The following is a 14,907-nucleotide window of genomic DNA, read 5'->3' as shown; positions in this document are numbered from 1 at the left end:
TTGATGCAATGACTGAAGTTACAAGAAGTAGGACTGATTAGTCTTTCCATGTTTTGAAAAAATCAAATTTAAAAAGATCAAATTCTTTATTTTTGGCTGCAAGTCTACTTATAATTATCAATGGCTCTTAATCTATTTATAATGAAAATCTTAAGTATCACCTGATAGTGCTCCTTTGATAAATGTCCTGTTTGGAACAAATAATTTGTTTTATCATAAATGTCCTGTTTGGAACAAATAATTTGTTTTATACATACATGTTTTATCATAAAACCATGCATAATGCATCCATACAAAAAAATCAAATGGAAATTTTTTTAAATAAATTAATGAATGACAACGGTCTCTTGGAGCCCATCTCTCTCTTTCTTGTATGTATGTTTGGACAGCTGAACGATGAAATAAAGGAAGAAATGGCTATTTATAAAGATAAGAGGTCCACTAATTTAGAAATGAATGGTTGTTTTTTCATTTAAAGTACTTAAAAATAGATGGGGTGGTTAGTTTTTCTTGGATGATAGATTTAAAAGGCTACTAAATAGGTGGAGTTTCTAAGTTTGAGAAATGATTCAATGCTCTTTTGGTGCACTGTGAATTATACGGTTTTAGTTGCATTGGGTAACTTGGACAATTTAAGAGATAGATCTAGACCGTCTATTAAGTTTAGAACATATTTAAAGGGATACCATGAAAAACTAAGACCCTTCAAAATCCTACCTATACCCTGCAATCAACTAAAATGGACATTTCAACTAAATGAACTAAAGAAACTGACATCACTACTATAGATCATAAATAATGTGGCTCAGGAAAGAAAAAAAAAGGACATTAAAAAATACAACAATTCTTGATCAACTGAATATGAAAGATTTTCAGTGCATGGGCCATCTAGGGTGAGAACCCATCCTGTCAATTACACTTGTATGAACTAAAAACCCAAACTGTTGAATGGAGAACAAGAGCTATAGTTTAGGAAAAAATAATGGTTAAGAAAAAAATACAGTAATGGTTCATATTCAACTGGAAAAAAAGGTCAAAAAACTTATTGCTACGATTTTCCAATCTGACGAATTTTAGTGCATCGACCATTCAGGGTAAGGTTCATCATGTCTATGGTTTTAGTGGTTTGGGCTTTGGATCATTGAACCATGACTCCACTTGTACAAACTGTAATCCCAATCAGTTGAACCCTCCAACCATGCACTCAGAGCATTGTGTGGGTCAATGAACCATGGACAACACTTGTGGAGTATGGAGATGCCTCTAGAACAACAGTCTGGGTCAATGAACCATGGACAACACTTGTGTAGTATGGCTAAATCAGGACATATTCACATCTAATGCATCTGACTCTTAATGATTCAACCTCAACAGAATATCATCATGCTATAAAAGCAAAATCAAAATCCAAGAATAGCCGAAAATCATTCAAATTCATATATCTATGATCACTCACATTTTATATATATTAGATCTCTAAAACCCAAATTAAAATCAACAAAGAAAAAGAAAGAAAGAAAATAGAAGTCCTTTTCCAAAACAGAAGTGTTCTTCTTTCTCTCTTTTCATTGAAAGTTCGAACCTGGTGTGTAGATAGCTAGACCTATACGTTGAATTCCACAACCCTCAGGCATTCCCCAATATCTCTTATCCATCTCGGCATATGCATGTACCCACGCTTCCATGGTAGAACCCTAACTCTGAGTCTAATCCTAGAAGAAAAAAAATCCTACAGCAATACATAAAGTAAGAGGAGAAGTTAGAAAGATGTTACCAGACTAGAGATTCTTATATTAAGATCATGCAAAAGAAAACAACAGAAATTAGTTTCTAAATCTAAAAATTCTAAAGTAATGTTAGTTTTTAAACAAAAAGTCTACAAGTAGGAAATTTCTAAAAATAAATTAGGAAACAAAGTTAGATTCTAAAAGAGTTAGAATTAGAAAGTTAATAAAAATAGAAAGTTTCTAAAAAGGAAAGATGAGTTAGTTTCTAAAATTAGAAAGAAACTCTAAAAAAAAGGAAATAACTAACCAAGTTTCTAAAAACAAAGGAGGAAAGTTTCTAAAAATAAACTTTCAAAAAAAATAAATATATAAATAAATAAATAAATAAATAAATAAAATAAATAAATAAATAAAATAAAATAAAATAAGAATAGGAAAATACTAGAATTAGAAAATTTCTAAAATTCAAACCCTAATTCTAAAAATAGAAGAAGTAGAGGAATTAGAAAATGATTACCAATTTAGAAGTTTATGTCAGGATCCTACAAAACAAGAAAACAAGTTAGTTCTAGAAATCAAATAAAAATCTACAACTAAAGTTAGTAAAATCCTAATCCCAAACTAATTCTAAAACTAATTAATTTCAAAGAATTGTAACCGTCAGTCCCCGGCAACGGCGCCAAAAACTTGTTCACTCCCCAAGTATAGGGTTGTGATGTAGTAATAAACTCGGTAAGACCGAGGTCGAATCCACAAGGACTGAAACTTGTACGTTTCCTGAAACTAAATAGAACTAGAACTAGCCTAAGATGCAATCTAAATTAATTATAAGTTAATGAATAATGGTGAGAGATTAATGTAAAAACTTAAGGAATTCAGAGGAAAGAAACTAGGGATTCAGAGGATCCGCTTGTAGGGATCAGGGAGACCTTTTGCCTGCATCAAGAATCATGGAAATCAAATTGAACCTACTTGATCTAGTCTTCACAAGATGAAAGGTATATGAATTAGAATGGATTCCATCATCTAACCATGCCCAGGAGACAAAGTAAACAACGAGATTAAACTAATTACCAACCAATCAACAATGTATGAAGATCAGGAAGGGTACTGTCATCCTACCATGCCCATGGAATAATGATGAACAACAGGGCTTCCTGATTTCATAAATATAAAAAGGGGAAAGAAATCTTCAAAGCCATTACAAACCCATTGTAATTTCAATCACAACAGACCATTAAAGACTAAGAAAAATATTCCTTTAATAATCAACTAAATCAAATTCAGTTTATGAATTTTAAAGGCACAAAGTAGACTCTCCCATCTCGCTACAGGCTTCACCTCTTAGCCCTAGCTAAGAGGTTTAGCCACACATGAATGGGCTAAATAAAGCAAATAAAAATAAAAATAAAAGGGGACAGAAAAGAACAAGAAGGAAAGAAGAAAGATCCAGCCTCACATTCTAGCAGCCAAACCAGCCAAACAAAAGACCTCCTAGACGTCCAGCCCAAGCCACCCCTGTCTTCACGTTTTCAGCTCCCATGTTCCCCGCCTGTGTGCTCCACCTTGCTCCTTGTCTTCTCTTTTTCCTTTCTCTCTCCGTTCCTTCACGTTTTCTTCCTGTCCTTCCAAAACTCCTCCCCTTCTTTCCTTTCCTTTTTTCTCTTTATAGAGCTGTCGTCCGGGACGGATTTTCGCACTCCCTGCGGAAGTTTCACAAGAGGAAGACTCCTTACACAACAAGGTCGGTGCGTAGGCCTTTCTACAGCCAAGAAAATGGAAGAAAAAACTTCCACTTCCCTCACTTTCTTTCCAAACAAATAACGTCACTTGGGAAATATTTGGACAAGATACACGATGGATGGTTTGGATCATACCTCTGATCAACTATGGTGGGCCAGAACCGCACGGAAAACCTGGTTTTTCTGGACGACAGAGGAGCGTCATTGACGCTGTGACAATGGTGAGGCCCACTTCACTATTTTTCTGGGAAATCCAAGCCGTCCATTGGATTCAGGACGAAAAACTGTTCAGGAAGGGATAGTTTTGGTTAGATTTCAGTGTGGCCCACAAGCTGGTTCAGTCCACCGTCCATCTTCCGTTCGATCTTTTTTTTACACGTGTGTGCATAATGGGACGAAAAGGACATCTAGGTGAGGGTTACGCCCCACCTATTGATCGAATGGATGGTCCAGATCATCAGAATACCCGATGGGTGGGGCCCACAATCAAAACCCAGAAAAACACTTCGAAGACGCTGTTGCGTCTTTGGATTTTTTGCGGAATTCATCGGTCAGCGCAACGCTGACCGATTTGAATTCTTGTGGTGCGCGACCTGTGTACATGCACGTTGTGCACACATAGTGTACATGTGAGGTCCACTGTAATGTTTCGCTGAATCCGCTCTGTCCATCCTGTTTTTCATATAGTTTAAGGGGTTGAGAACAAAATTGGAGCATATCCAAAGATTAGGTGGGCCCCACTTGAGGTTTTAAGGGGCTGATCTATCCATTGGGCTACTTCCACAACGATCCAATGACTGATTTTTGATTTGTACGGCTTATTTAAGGTCTTCAATCCATATATAAAGTTTCGAGCTGAACGGATGGTGGGAACCCTGTGATCTTGCATTCTGCCTGACTTTCAGGCCGCTTGAGCTTCAGTTTCTCGATTTTCACGGATCCCTGGCGTGTAATTCCGTTGATCTTGGTCCCCTGGGGTCCGTTGCTTGCCTTGGTGACTTCAGACCATTAAATCCATGCTTTAAGTACCCTTTCCCAGTCCAGGCTCATGAATACGCCTTGTAACACAAACATGATTAAATCAGGCTGATAAATAGTACTATGTTTGTAAATCCTGGCAATAACTAGGGTCTGATATGCAATATTCGACTCTCAACATCTACTTACTACAAGTATGGGCCTATCAGTGGGCCTTAGGGAGAGTTATAATGCGGACATTTAACCAACATTATTCATTCAATGTGGACGTCAAACCATCATTGCTCCCAAGGCGTAGCCCACCACAATAGTCAACACATGAACCACGGTAGAATCATGTTGTAATGGACCTCATGTACAACCCATTGGGCCTCGACCCATGGGCCTTCAATATATCAAATGGGCCTCAAACCATGGTCTCATATATATCAAAGTGGGCCTTAGTGGGCGACCATGAATACATTAAGATGGGCCTCGACTAATGGCCTTATACAAATCAAAGTGGGCCTCAATGGACAGCCCATAAATACATCAAAATAGGCCTAGTCACATGGGCCTCATATGGCAGCCCATGATTGGCAAAATTAGAAGGACAGAGGGTTCGACACACTCATCACGGTGGGCTTGCCTAGGGTGGCCCATATTTGGGGCACATAAATAAGGTGGACCCCACAAAAAAAATGAACAGTGTGGATACAAAACATACATTAGTGGGTCCCGTGTGGGCCCACCATAAACGTTTATTTTTCCATCCAATATGTGGATAAGATCATACAGACCCTGGGGCCACTGTAATGTTTATTCAAATTCAACCAGTTGATAAGGTCACATGGACCAGGGCCCACTGGAACATTTATTGCCATCCACACAGCTCATAAGGTCACACGGTCAGGGAGGGGCCCACTGTAACATTTATTTTCCACCCAACCTGTTGACTGGGTCATGTGGGCAGGGAGCCCACCGTGATATTGATCTGCCGTCCAACCTATTTATAAGGTCACTTGGACCTAGGGGTGGGCGTGGGGCCCACCGAAATGTGGTTCACAAATCCAGTCCACCCATTATGTGTGTCCCACCTAGCTGACTGTCCAGACCAAGTTTCAGCAACATCCAAAACTCAGGTAGGCCCCACCAAATGATTTTATATGTTTAGGCATCTCTTCACATGATTTTAGATGGTATGGCCCACCTGAGTTCCGTTTATGGCTGATTTTTGGGGACGTCCCGTGGACAAAGGGGACCCATCAAATGCAAGGTGTTGATGTTTGAAAAGCATCATGTGGGGCCCACAGCTGGAAGCCGTGAGGCCCAGCCGGTCCGTCCGTCAGGCAGCCAGTGCAGGCGTTGCCTGCGCCTTCTGCTGCTACTGTTTTTTTTTTTGGAAAAAAAAAGAAATTCTGTGGTTTTTCCCCTGTAGGGCCCACATCAGATGAATCCACTCCAGCCATTAGATTCCACGGTCCAAGACTGACCAAATGAGTCCAATATGCGGCCTATTTTTGGTGAATAGAAGGATCAAGGTGCATTTCAATGGTAACACCGTTATTTCCCATGGTATGGCCCCCCAGTAAATGGGATCAGCTTCATTTTTCGGCTTAACACCTAAAATGAGCTGAAGAATGGAATGGACGGCTTGGATCGACCCCATACATCAAGGTGGAGCCTACATAGGTAGCCTATCCCAAAAGCAACTCTTTTTTTTAGCTTTATTAGTACCCAATCATGTCAGTACATACACTCCATGTTAGCCAACCCATGTCCAGCGTCTAGGGACGCTGGACGGTGCAAACACAGGCGTCATGGTGGGGCTCCACATGCATGTGGCCCGCCTACACCTATATACATATATAATATTTATATATATTATATTATATATATAATATATTATATTATATATCATATATATATATATATATTATATAAAATATAACATATAACAAGAAGGGCATTGGATCCATTTCAACAATGGATGGTGTGGATCTTCACCTATAATAGGGTGGGCCACACCGTCTGATGTTGATGGATGGAGTAGATATAACACATTTTGGTGGGATCCACAACATCACAATGGAAAGAGAGAGAGAAGGAGAGAGGAAGAGACAAGAGAGACGGTGATGGAGAGGATGGACCCCGCCACTATGGGCCCTCCATTGATACAACACATACATTAAGTAGGTCCCACAACAAGTGGACCCTAAAATTTAAAATTAACGGTGGATCACCCACCTCTAGGCCTCCTCCTTACTCCCTTAGCCTCCTAAGCTCCTTGCCTTTGCCTTGGACGGTGGATGATGGGGTTTGGATGGTGGAGATGAGAGATGAGAGGGGTGGGAAAAGTGGGCCACACTTGGCTTGGGAGAGAGAAGCTTGGACGTATGGAATTGTTGCTTCGGAGAGTGTTTGAGTAAATGAGGGAAAGAGAATATTAAGAGTGATGGATGGAGTGGTGGGTGTAATTAATGAGGTATGGGTTGGTTTGAAAAATGGGTAAAAGAGGGATGGTGAGGGAGAGAGAGGTTTGACTTGTGGGAAAAGGAGGAGTGGGGTGGTTGTACTTGGATAAGGGATGCATTTATGGTTGATTGATGGGACTTATTGTAGAGATTCCCTCGAGATTCGCAACGTACGGCGTTTCTTCAGAATAAACGCAGACCGACATCTTCTAGCCTGGGAATCGGGTCGGTGCGTGAGTCGCGGCGTTGGAACTGCGGTGATGACGCGGTCGTTAAGATATAGGTTTCAGTTCGAACTGACTTCGATATGGGGGACCTGGTTTAGAATCGCGCGCAAATGTCGGATACGGTGCGAAGGTTGCTGGAATTTGACCAGAAGGACTACGAAAGCTAACGGAACGGTATGGACTAGGACACGGGTCTTGCATTGTAAGACCCATTTGGCCCAACTTGGATATGATCTTTACCAATGTTTTTGGGCTTATGGGCTACCCACTAAGTCCAATATAATGCATGGATTTGGTGGCATTATTTTTGAGCCATAATCTCTGCTATGGGCCCATGTTGTTACATGTTGTTGGGCCATGAATTGCCCTTTGGACCCATGATTATGTATGTAGGCCTTGGGCCATTTTATTGAGGCCCACCATGTGATGCAATTTTATGTATAGGCTGCCTATTTTATCTTTGTGGTTGTACTCGGGCCACGGGCCTTGTATTGGCTAGATTTTCTTAATGGGCTGCCTTCTTGGGATAAATAGTGGTTGAACGTCCACATTTGTGTACCCCTCTAGGCTCTCTTGTTAGGCCTACTCTTATCTATGGGTGGTTAAATGTCTACCATAGACCCTTGCTAGGCCGATTCACATCATTTAGGCCCATGATGTTGTCTATCTAGTCTCGTGGGCTACCCCAGGCTTTTGGGGCCCCACTAGAGGTTGTGTTCCTTCTCTCCATAGAAACTATCTTAGTACCTAGACCCTACTTGGTTAAGAGGAGAGTACAACATCACCGCATGGCATACTTGGTTATCTTCATGACCCATTCCCATGTGCATCATATGTCTGCTTGGTTGACATGTGATTGGTCATGGTTTATGCCATTGGGCAAGTTGTTATGGGACTCCCTGAGGGATAGAGTTTCCCCTCTTGAGTGCGTTGTATGTGTGTGATTGATGCATGGTTGATTTGTGTGATTCATGCATCCGGCATTGCATAGCTACGGTTGATAATCGCCTTGGCTTCATGAGGGTCGTAGCCTCCATAGGTAAATCGTGGATAGCCAGAATTGGACACCAGAAATATTATTTGAGCATTTAGGGCACTTAGGATCTCCTTGGGTAAAAGCCCCTAAACCTTCATAGTACCAGGAGACGCCCCAATGCCGATACCGAGTGAAAAACATGAGTGCCCGAGTGCCTTTACATTTAGGCCGCGTCCCCACCGTAGCGTGGTCGGTTGGGATGGGGTGTAGCCTTAACCGCCTGAGTGAGGGGGTAATAGCTAGGCTGAGTTTGACTAGCTCGTGAATAGGTCTGCTACCATCGAGCCTTGTTGGTGATTGGCTGTCCACAAGCGAGTAGTGAGGTCTTTTACACTCACTAGACTGTACGGCAATCGGCAGGTAGTGTATTTGACCCCGGTGGATTCCTTAAAGTGGAACTATATTGATATGTATACTTGCGATGAGGACTTGCATGATTGCATTGCACCTTGCATATAACAGTGGCTATGTAGGCCTCTTGTTGCATCGCCTCAGCATGGCACCCAGTACTCATATGTCCCATTGCATAGCCTTGTGACGGCTTATAGCATTCCTACTTTGTATAGCATACCTTGGTATGGCTAACAACATTGATGGTATTATGGTTCTTGCCGCATTTTCACATACTCTGATATTGCATTCCCGGCACTGGTATTACACACACTTACACCGCCCTCTAAGCTTTCTATAAGCTTATGAACGATTGATGCATGTAGGTGATTCTAAGCAGCAGCAGTAGCAGGGCAGGAGCATGGAGCGTGCCGTGGACCTTTTAGAGATTGCTCTTATATAGTTCTTGTATTTCCCTTTTAAGCCATGTATCTTGTGAAAGTTTAAATTCTTAGTGAATTTTGTAATGGTGTTCCTATAGTTATTATCTGTGGTTATGATGTTATGATCATGGGTAAGCTCTTTATGGATCAGATTTATGTTATGAAAATCATTCTTGTAGGATCCCAGGATCGGAACCTGGTGAATGGGTGTCAGGAGCCGAGAATGGAGTACTACGGAGGCTGTTGGCACCAGAATCGGCAATCGGGATTCTTGTGAGCCTAGTCACCGAGTCTGGGGTGCGACATACATGGCACGTGGGCATTATTGGGTGCCTAGTCGACTGTTTGAAAGACCAGTGTACTATTCAAACGATGCTTTTTACATTTTGAATGGGTCGACTGTTTGAAAGACCCGATATCTTATATGAATGGGCAAACTGTTTGAAAGGTTCATTCATTTGTTCAGCTGGATGTGCATCCTCAGGCTGATTGCATTCATACATTCATGCATTAATCAAGATCAAATTGGCAATTGAATATTATGGTGGTTTGGTTTATATTAGTGAAGAGTGAAATGTATCTCTTTATGTTATACTCCGAATTGTTGTTTGGATGTGTTGGTTGGTATTATACTTGTGAGTGGTGAATTGTAATTTAGATATTATATTTCATTGAATTGTAATTGAAAATACGAGTTGTACCATCTTTTGAATTGCAGGTGATATCCTCCTATATGTCACTAATTATGAAACATAAGTTGTTCATTCTTGTATTTTACTTATAAAGTTTATGTTTGATATTGTATTCCCTTAAGTTTATTTAAATTCCATTCTGAACTATTGTGATGCTTAGCAATCTTGGAGGGTATACCTCATTGGGATAACCATTGACGCTATCAAACCGTATATGTAGATGATGCACCGATCGACTTGAAGAGCGGAATGTTCTTACAATTCCATATTATAGTTTTCTTTCATTATTATGTTGTCCCATTTTTATATTTGAGTCATTAGTTTGTATAAGCCCTATGGGCAACCACTTGTATATATTGAGATATATTTTAGACACTTCCTTTATGTGTGGTTTGTTTGCTTCCGTTGCGATTGATTACGCACTTGTATTTTTATTTTATTTTTTTGTAAATATTACTGTGAAATGTGGGCTATCCTTTTAGGTTACCTCTCAGGATTTTATAAAATGAGTACTAAATTCGGGTTACGAAATCCGGGGCGTTACAAAATAGTATCAGAGTGAGTTTAGATAAACTAGGCCTTAGGGCCCATTTGGCCGGGTGGATTGGAAGGGATTGAATGGTATTAGGGTGGATGGCATGGATTTCTAGGTAATGATGTGTTGTCAGTGGATTGTCTTGACATCCATGGGATCGCTATATCCCTGGATTGCTATATCCAGTCTGTTTGGCATGCCCGGCTAATCAGAGGATTAAACCTTCCCATCCCTTCCAATCCGACGAACCAAACACGTCTCAAGCAAATTTGAACGGATTAGGGTGGATTGGATGGGATTTAAAGTTAACAATGGTGTTGTCAGTGGATTGTCTTAAGATCCATGGGATTGGGATCAAATCACCGACTCTGTTTGGCATGCCCAGCCTATCCCGGGATTTAACTTTCAATCCCTTCCAATACCATCCAATCCCTTCCAATCCGACCGGCCAAACGGGGCCCTTAGGGAAATGATTTGTACAAACTCAAATGACTTAAAGTTATGTCGATGAAAATTAGAGATTTAAACTTAGATGAAATTCCCTTTGCATCAGGTTGTTTTGTGAATATAGAGACTCAAATTGTAGGTTCCCTGAAAAATTTTGGATAGTCGTTGAACTTAGAAATTAAACTTAGATACTGTGGGAGAATAGATTTCCACCATGATGTATATTAGATTAAACATGAATACTCTTTGAACTTGATTCTTAAATAATGATTATTTTTTTTAAGTTTAGAATTTAAATTTTTCTCAAATTTTTTCATAGTTTGAAATAATATCATCTCCAATTTTAGCAAATGATAACAAACAGAGTAGGCCCATAACCCACAGGTCAGAGGATCGAAACCATGGTTTAGCCATAAGAAGACCATAGTCAAATGTTGGAGTTTAAGTCTTAAAGTTTTTGTAATAATCCCACCAAGTAGGCATTCTGATGAAAAAAAAAAAAAAAAGAAAAAGCAAAAGGTTGTCGAAATGTAATGTTTTGACCACTTTCACCTTTCGAATAAATTAATTATACTTAAGCATAGATTCAACCAAGGATGTGCCAATCGGGATCTATTTCTTATGGTCCGCGGGGAATTTTCTTTTAAAAATAAAATAAAATGGAAATTTACAGGATATTTCAAAGTGTTTAAAATACTCGAGACCACGAATTGACGGAATCTTGTTAAAGAGAAGTGTACGAGGTTTGATGTAATTCTAAATCCTGACAATTATCAATAGACTCAATACTCGGATAAAGTAGAAGACCGATATTCACCAGGATTGGGAAATGATACTAATGAATCCACTACTCTGCAGGTAGAGGATTAGTGTATCAGACATAAACCCACTATGACTGTCCTTCGTGTTGTCTTGAATATTGAAAACTAGAATTTTTACTCCAGACAGTTGGAAACTATCATTGTAAAAGAAGAAAGAGAAAAGACATATAATATTTGTGATAAGGATTCTTTAAAATTTTCATGTTTAAAAAATTATATATTTGTTGTGACACTGTAGGAAATTCTGATGATGGTGAGTACAATGATTCTTTTAAACTCTTAGTTAAAAAATAAAAATAAAAAAGAAGAAGAAAGAAAGAAAATGCATGGATTATGGAAAATTTAGATCTATTGGTTTAAGAATTTGGGTTGTAACTAAACATTTTAACATATGAGAAACAGGGTAGACTGGTAAGAAAGAATGAAAATGCATGGATTATGACAAATCTAGATGAGTATGAGCTTGCGCAATGTTTTGGAAGCCTCGATTTCAAATTGAAATTTGTGGAGGTATAGTCCTTCTTGCTATTGTTGTTTCCCTTTGAAATAATGTCTTGTAGAGTTCAATGTTCGTGAAGAAAGTTTGTCATTGGTTCAAAACTCACCGATTGAGCTAAAATCAACTTTCTAGCTTTGCTACTGGACTGGGTTTAGTTGGGCCTTGTGCACCAACTCCAAACTCTTATCATAGTTTTGTCTGTTTCCGATCAATTTAATTGACTCACAAATCCTCTATAAGATTGATAAGTTTGTTACTAACTCTGCTAAATTGAAGGTGGAGATTGAACAACTTATTTCAATGTTTCAACAGAGATTGATAGGCTTCCAAGTCTAACTCAAGCTGTTTTACTTTTCTCATGCAAACTATTCTTGTGGCTCATTCAGCTTCCCTTTGCCGCACAACATCCACTTTTTGTAAGAAGTTCTACAACACCGAAGGTCAAATCACTTGGAATGGTGTGTCATTCTATTGCTAAGTATAGATAACATACTATCAATAAGTTCTACTTCTGTTTGGTATTTTGGCTCATGATTTTTCTTAAATGAGATTTTTATATATATATATATAAATTTCTTGGATGAGAAACTGTTTGGTATTTTGGCTCATGATTTGGATTTTTGCAGGATGTTGTGAGTGAAGGCCAGTTCAATCAAATTTTTCTTTATGAGTTGGATGCAATTAGGAAGGTTGTATTGTAGGCAGAGATGGATGTTGACTAGTTGGAAGGATTTATTTAATTTAATTTTTTTAAGCATTTTTCTGTAATTTTTTTGTAAGCATGCAGAGACGAATGTAAAAAAATTTTCTTTGACGTATGGCTGAATGATAAAATTTAATTAATCCAGTTCTAACTGGCTAGCATTGTTGTATTTATTTCACCATATCCAAATAATAACTAGCTAGCATGCAGATACAAATGTAATTTTGGGGTTCATGCCCTTTTGGAAGAAATAAGAGTATTTTTTCTTTCCTTTCCAAAAAAAAAAAAAAAAAAAGATGATGCAGAAATGTGGAATGCTACAACCTAGATTGTAGCATAGAAGCTTCCTAACAACACTTGGCAATCAACATGTCTGGTTGGATTATCACAACTTGCTAAACTAAATAAAATTACATATCTTCACAACTTGAAGACCTCCATAAGCCATTAGAGAGAACTTGCTACTCTTTATTAGCTTAAATGAGCTGATCTATCAGGGCATGTGGTACAAAAAGTATATATTAGATCCATAACCATTGATTCTATAGCTACAGATCTAATTTGTAGCCATAGATATTTAGCTATGGCTTTTATCCGTAGCCTGGCTAATTGGATGCTCTTTTCAATTTACTTGGCAACCTCATCATTTTATCGAATGAAATCACATCACTTTATCTAATGGAATCCCATCACTTTATCCAGTAATCCCGTCACTTTATCTACAAGAACCTTGTCACTTTGCCTAGCACCCCTTTCACTTTATCTAGTGAAATCTCGTCACTTTGTCCAACAACTCATTCACTCTGTCTAGTAAAATCCTGTCAAATAGTAAGATACAACATCATCTCTTTATCTAGTAGAATGTCATCACTTTGTCCAGCAACCCAATTACTTTGTCGAGTGAACCCTGCCACGTTGTCCAGCAACCTCGTCATTTTGTCCATCAACCACATCATTTTGTCTACTGAATATCGTCACTTTGTACTGCAACATGGTCACTTTGTCTAGTGAACCCCTTCACTTTGTACTGTAACCTCGTCAATTCATTTAGTGGAACCAAGTCACTTTGTTCGGCAACTCGTCACTTTTTTCAACAATCTAATGGTTGGATTGGATTTTCTTTTAAGATAATACTTGACCCTTTAAAATTAAGGGTGGACGTCTCTCTCCTTAACTATTTCCTTTAGTGCATATCTCTAGGCCTAATATTGGACTCAACAACCAATGGTTATAGTGGATCTTACATAAACATCGTAGTGGACCCTAATAAAATCAATAGTCGCGCCCCATACGAATATAAATATTTGGAAGAGAGACATCGACCCTTGAAATTTATAGGACCCACCATGATGATTATATAAAATGGGCATATTACTTTGTCTGATGGAACCCTGTAAATTTGTCAAGTGAAATATTGTCACTTTGTCTAGCAGAACCAAGTTACTTTTGAAGGAAACTCATCATTTTTTCAAGCGAAACACTATCAATTTACTTGGCAACCCCATCACTTTATCTGATGGAATTCTGTCACTTTATCTAGTAATCACGTCACTATGTCTACAATAAACTTGTCACTTTTTTTTAGCACCCCTTTCACTTTAGCTAGTGAAATCTCATCACTTTGTACAACAACCCCGTCACTCTGTCTAGTAAAACCCTGTCAAATAGTATGATACAACATCTCTTTATCTAGTAGAACGTCATCACTTTGTCCAGCAACCAAATTACTATGTGGAGTGAACCCCGTCACTTTATCTAGCAACCACGTCATTTTGTCTAATGGATCCATATCGCTTTGTCTCGTTTAACCTCGTTACTTTGTTTAGTGGAACCAGCTTACAAAATGACGGTATTTTTCAAACAAAGTGACTATGTTACACTATACAAAGTGATACATGGTGCTCAGATAAAGTAACAAACCTGCACTACACAAAGTGACTGCTTTACTGGCAAAATGACCATGTTATACTACACAAATGACGGGATTTCCTTTGTTGTGGTCCACACCTGAGATATGAAACTTTCATGGAGTCCACTATAATGCTTAAATGATGCACACCACTCAGGCCAGGGGCCTATCCAATAAAGAGAGACGGTTCACAAGTTACGCAACAAGTCAAGACACGTTACAAAATTTCAAACATCAAATTGAAATAGGCAAACTCCCTGGTTCACAATCAGTTTAATTACATGTTTCAGTTCAACTAGCAATTTGCAAATTTACAAGTCTAGGCAATAAAAAAGAAAAAGATCTTTTTTTTTTATACTATGGAC

The sequence above is a fragment of the Magnolia sinica genome, chromosome 10 (assembly GCF_029962835.1).
Source record: "Magnolia sinica isolate HGM2019 chromosome 10, MsV1, whole genome shotgun sequence".
Classification (NCBI taxonomy): Eukaryota; Viridiplantae; Streptophyta; class Magnoliopsida; order Magnoliales; family Magnoliaceae; genus Magnolia; species Magnolia sinica.
The sequence above is the reverse complement of the archived record's forward strand: the minus strand, read 5'-3'. Positions refer to the sequence as shown.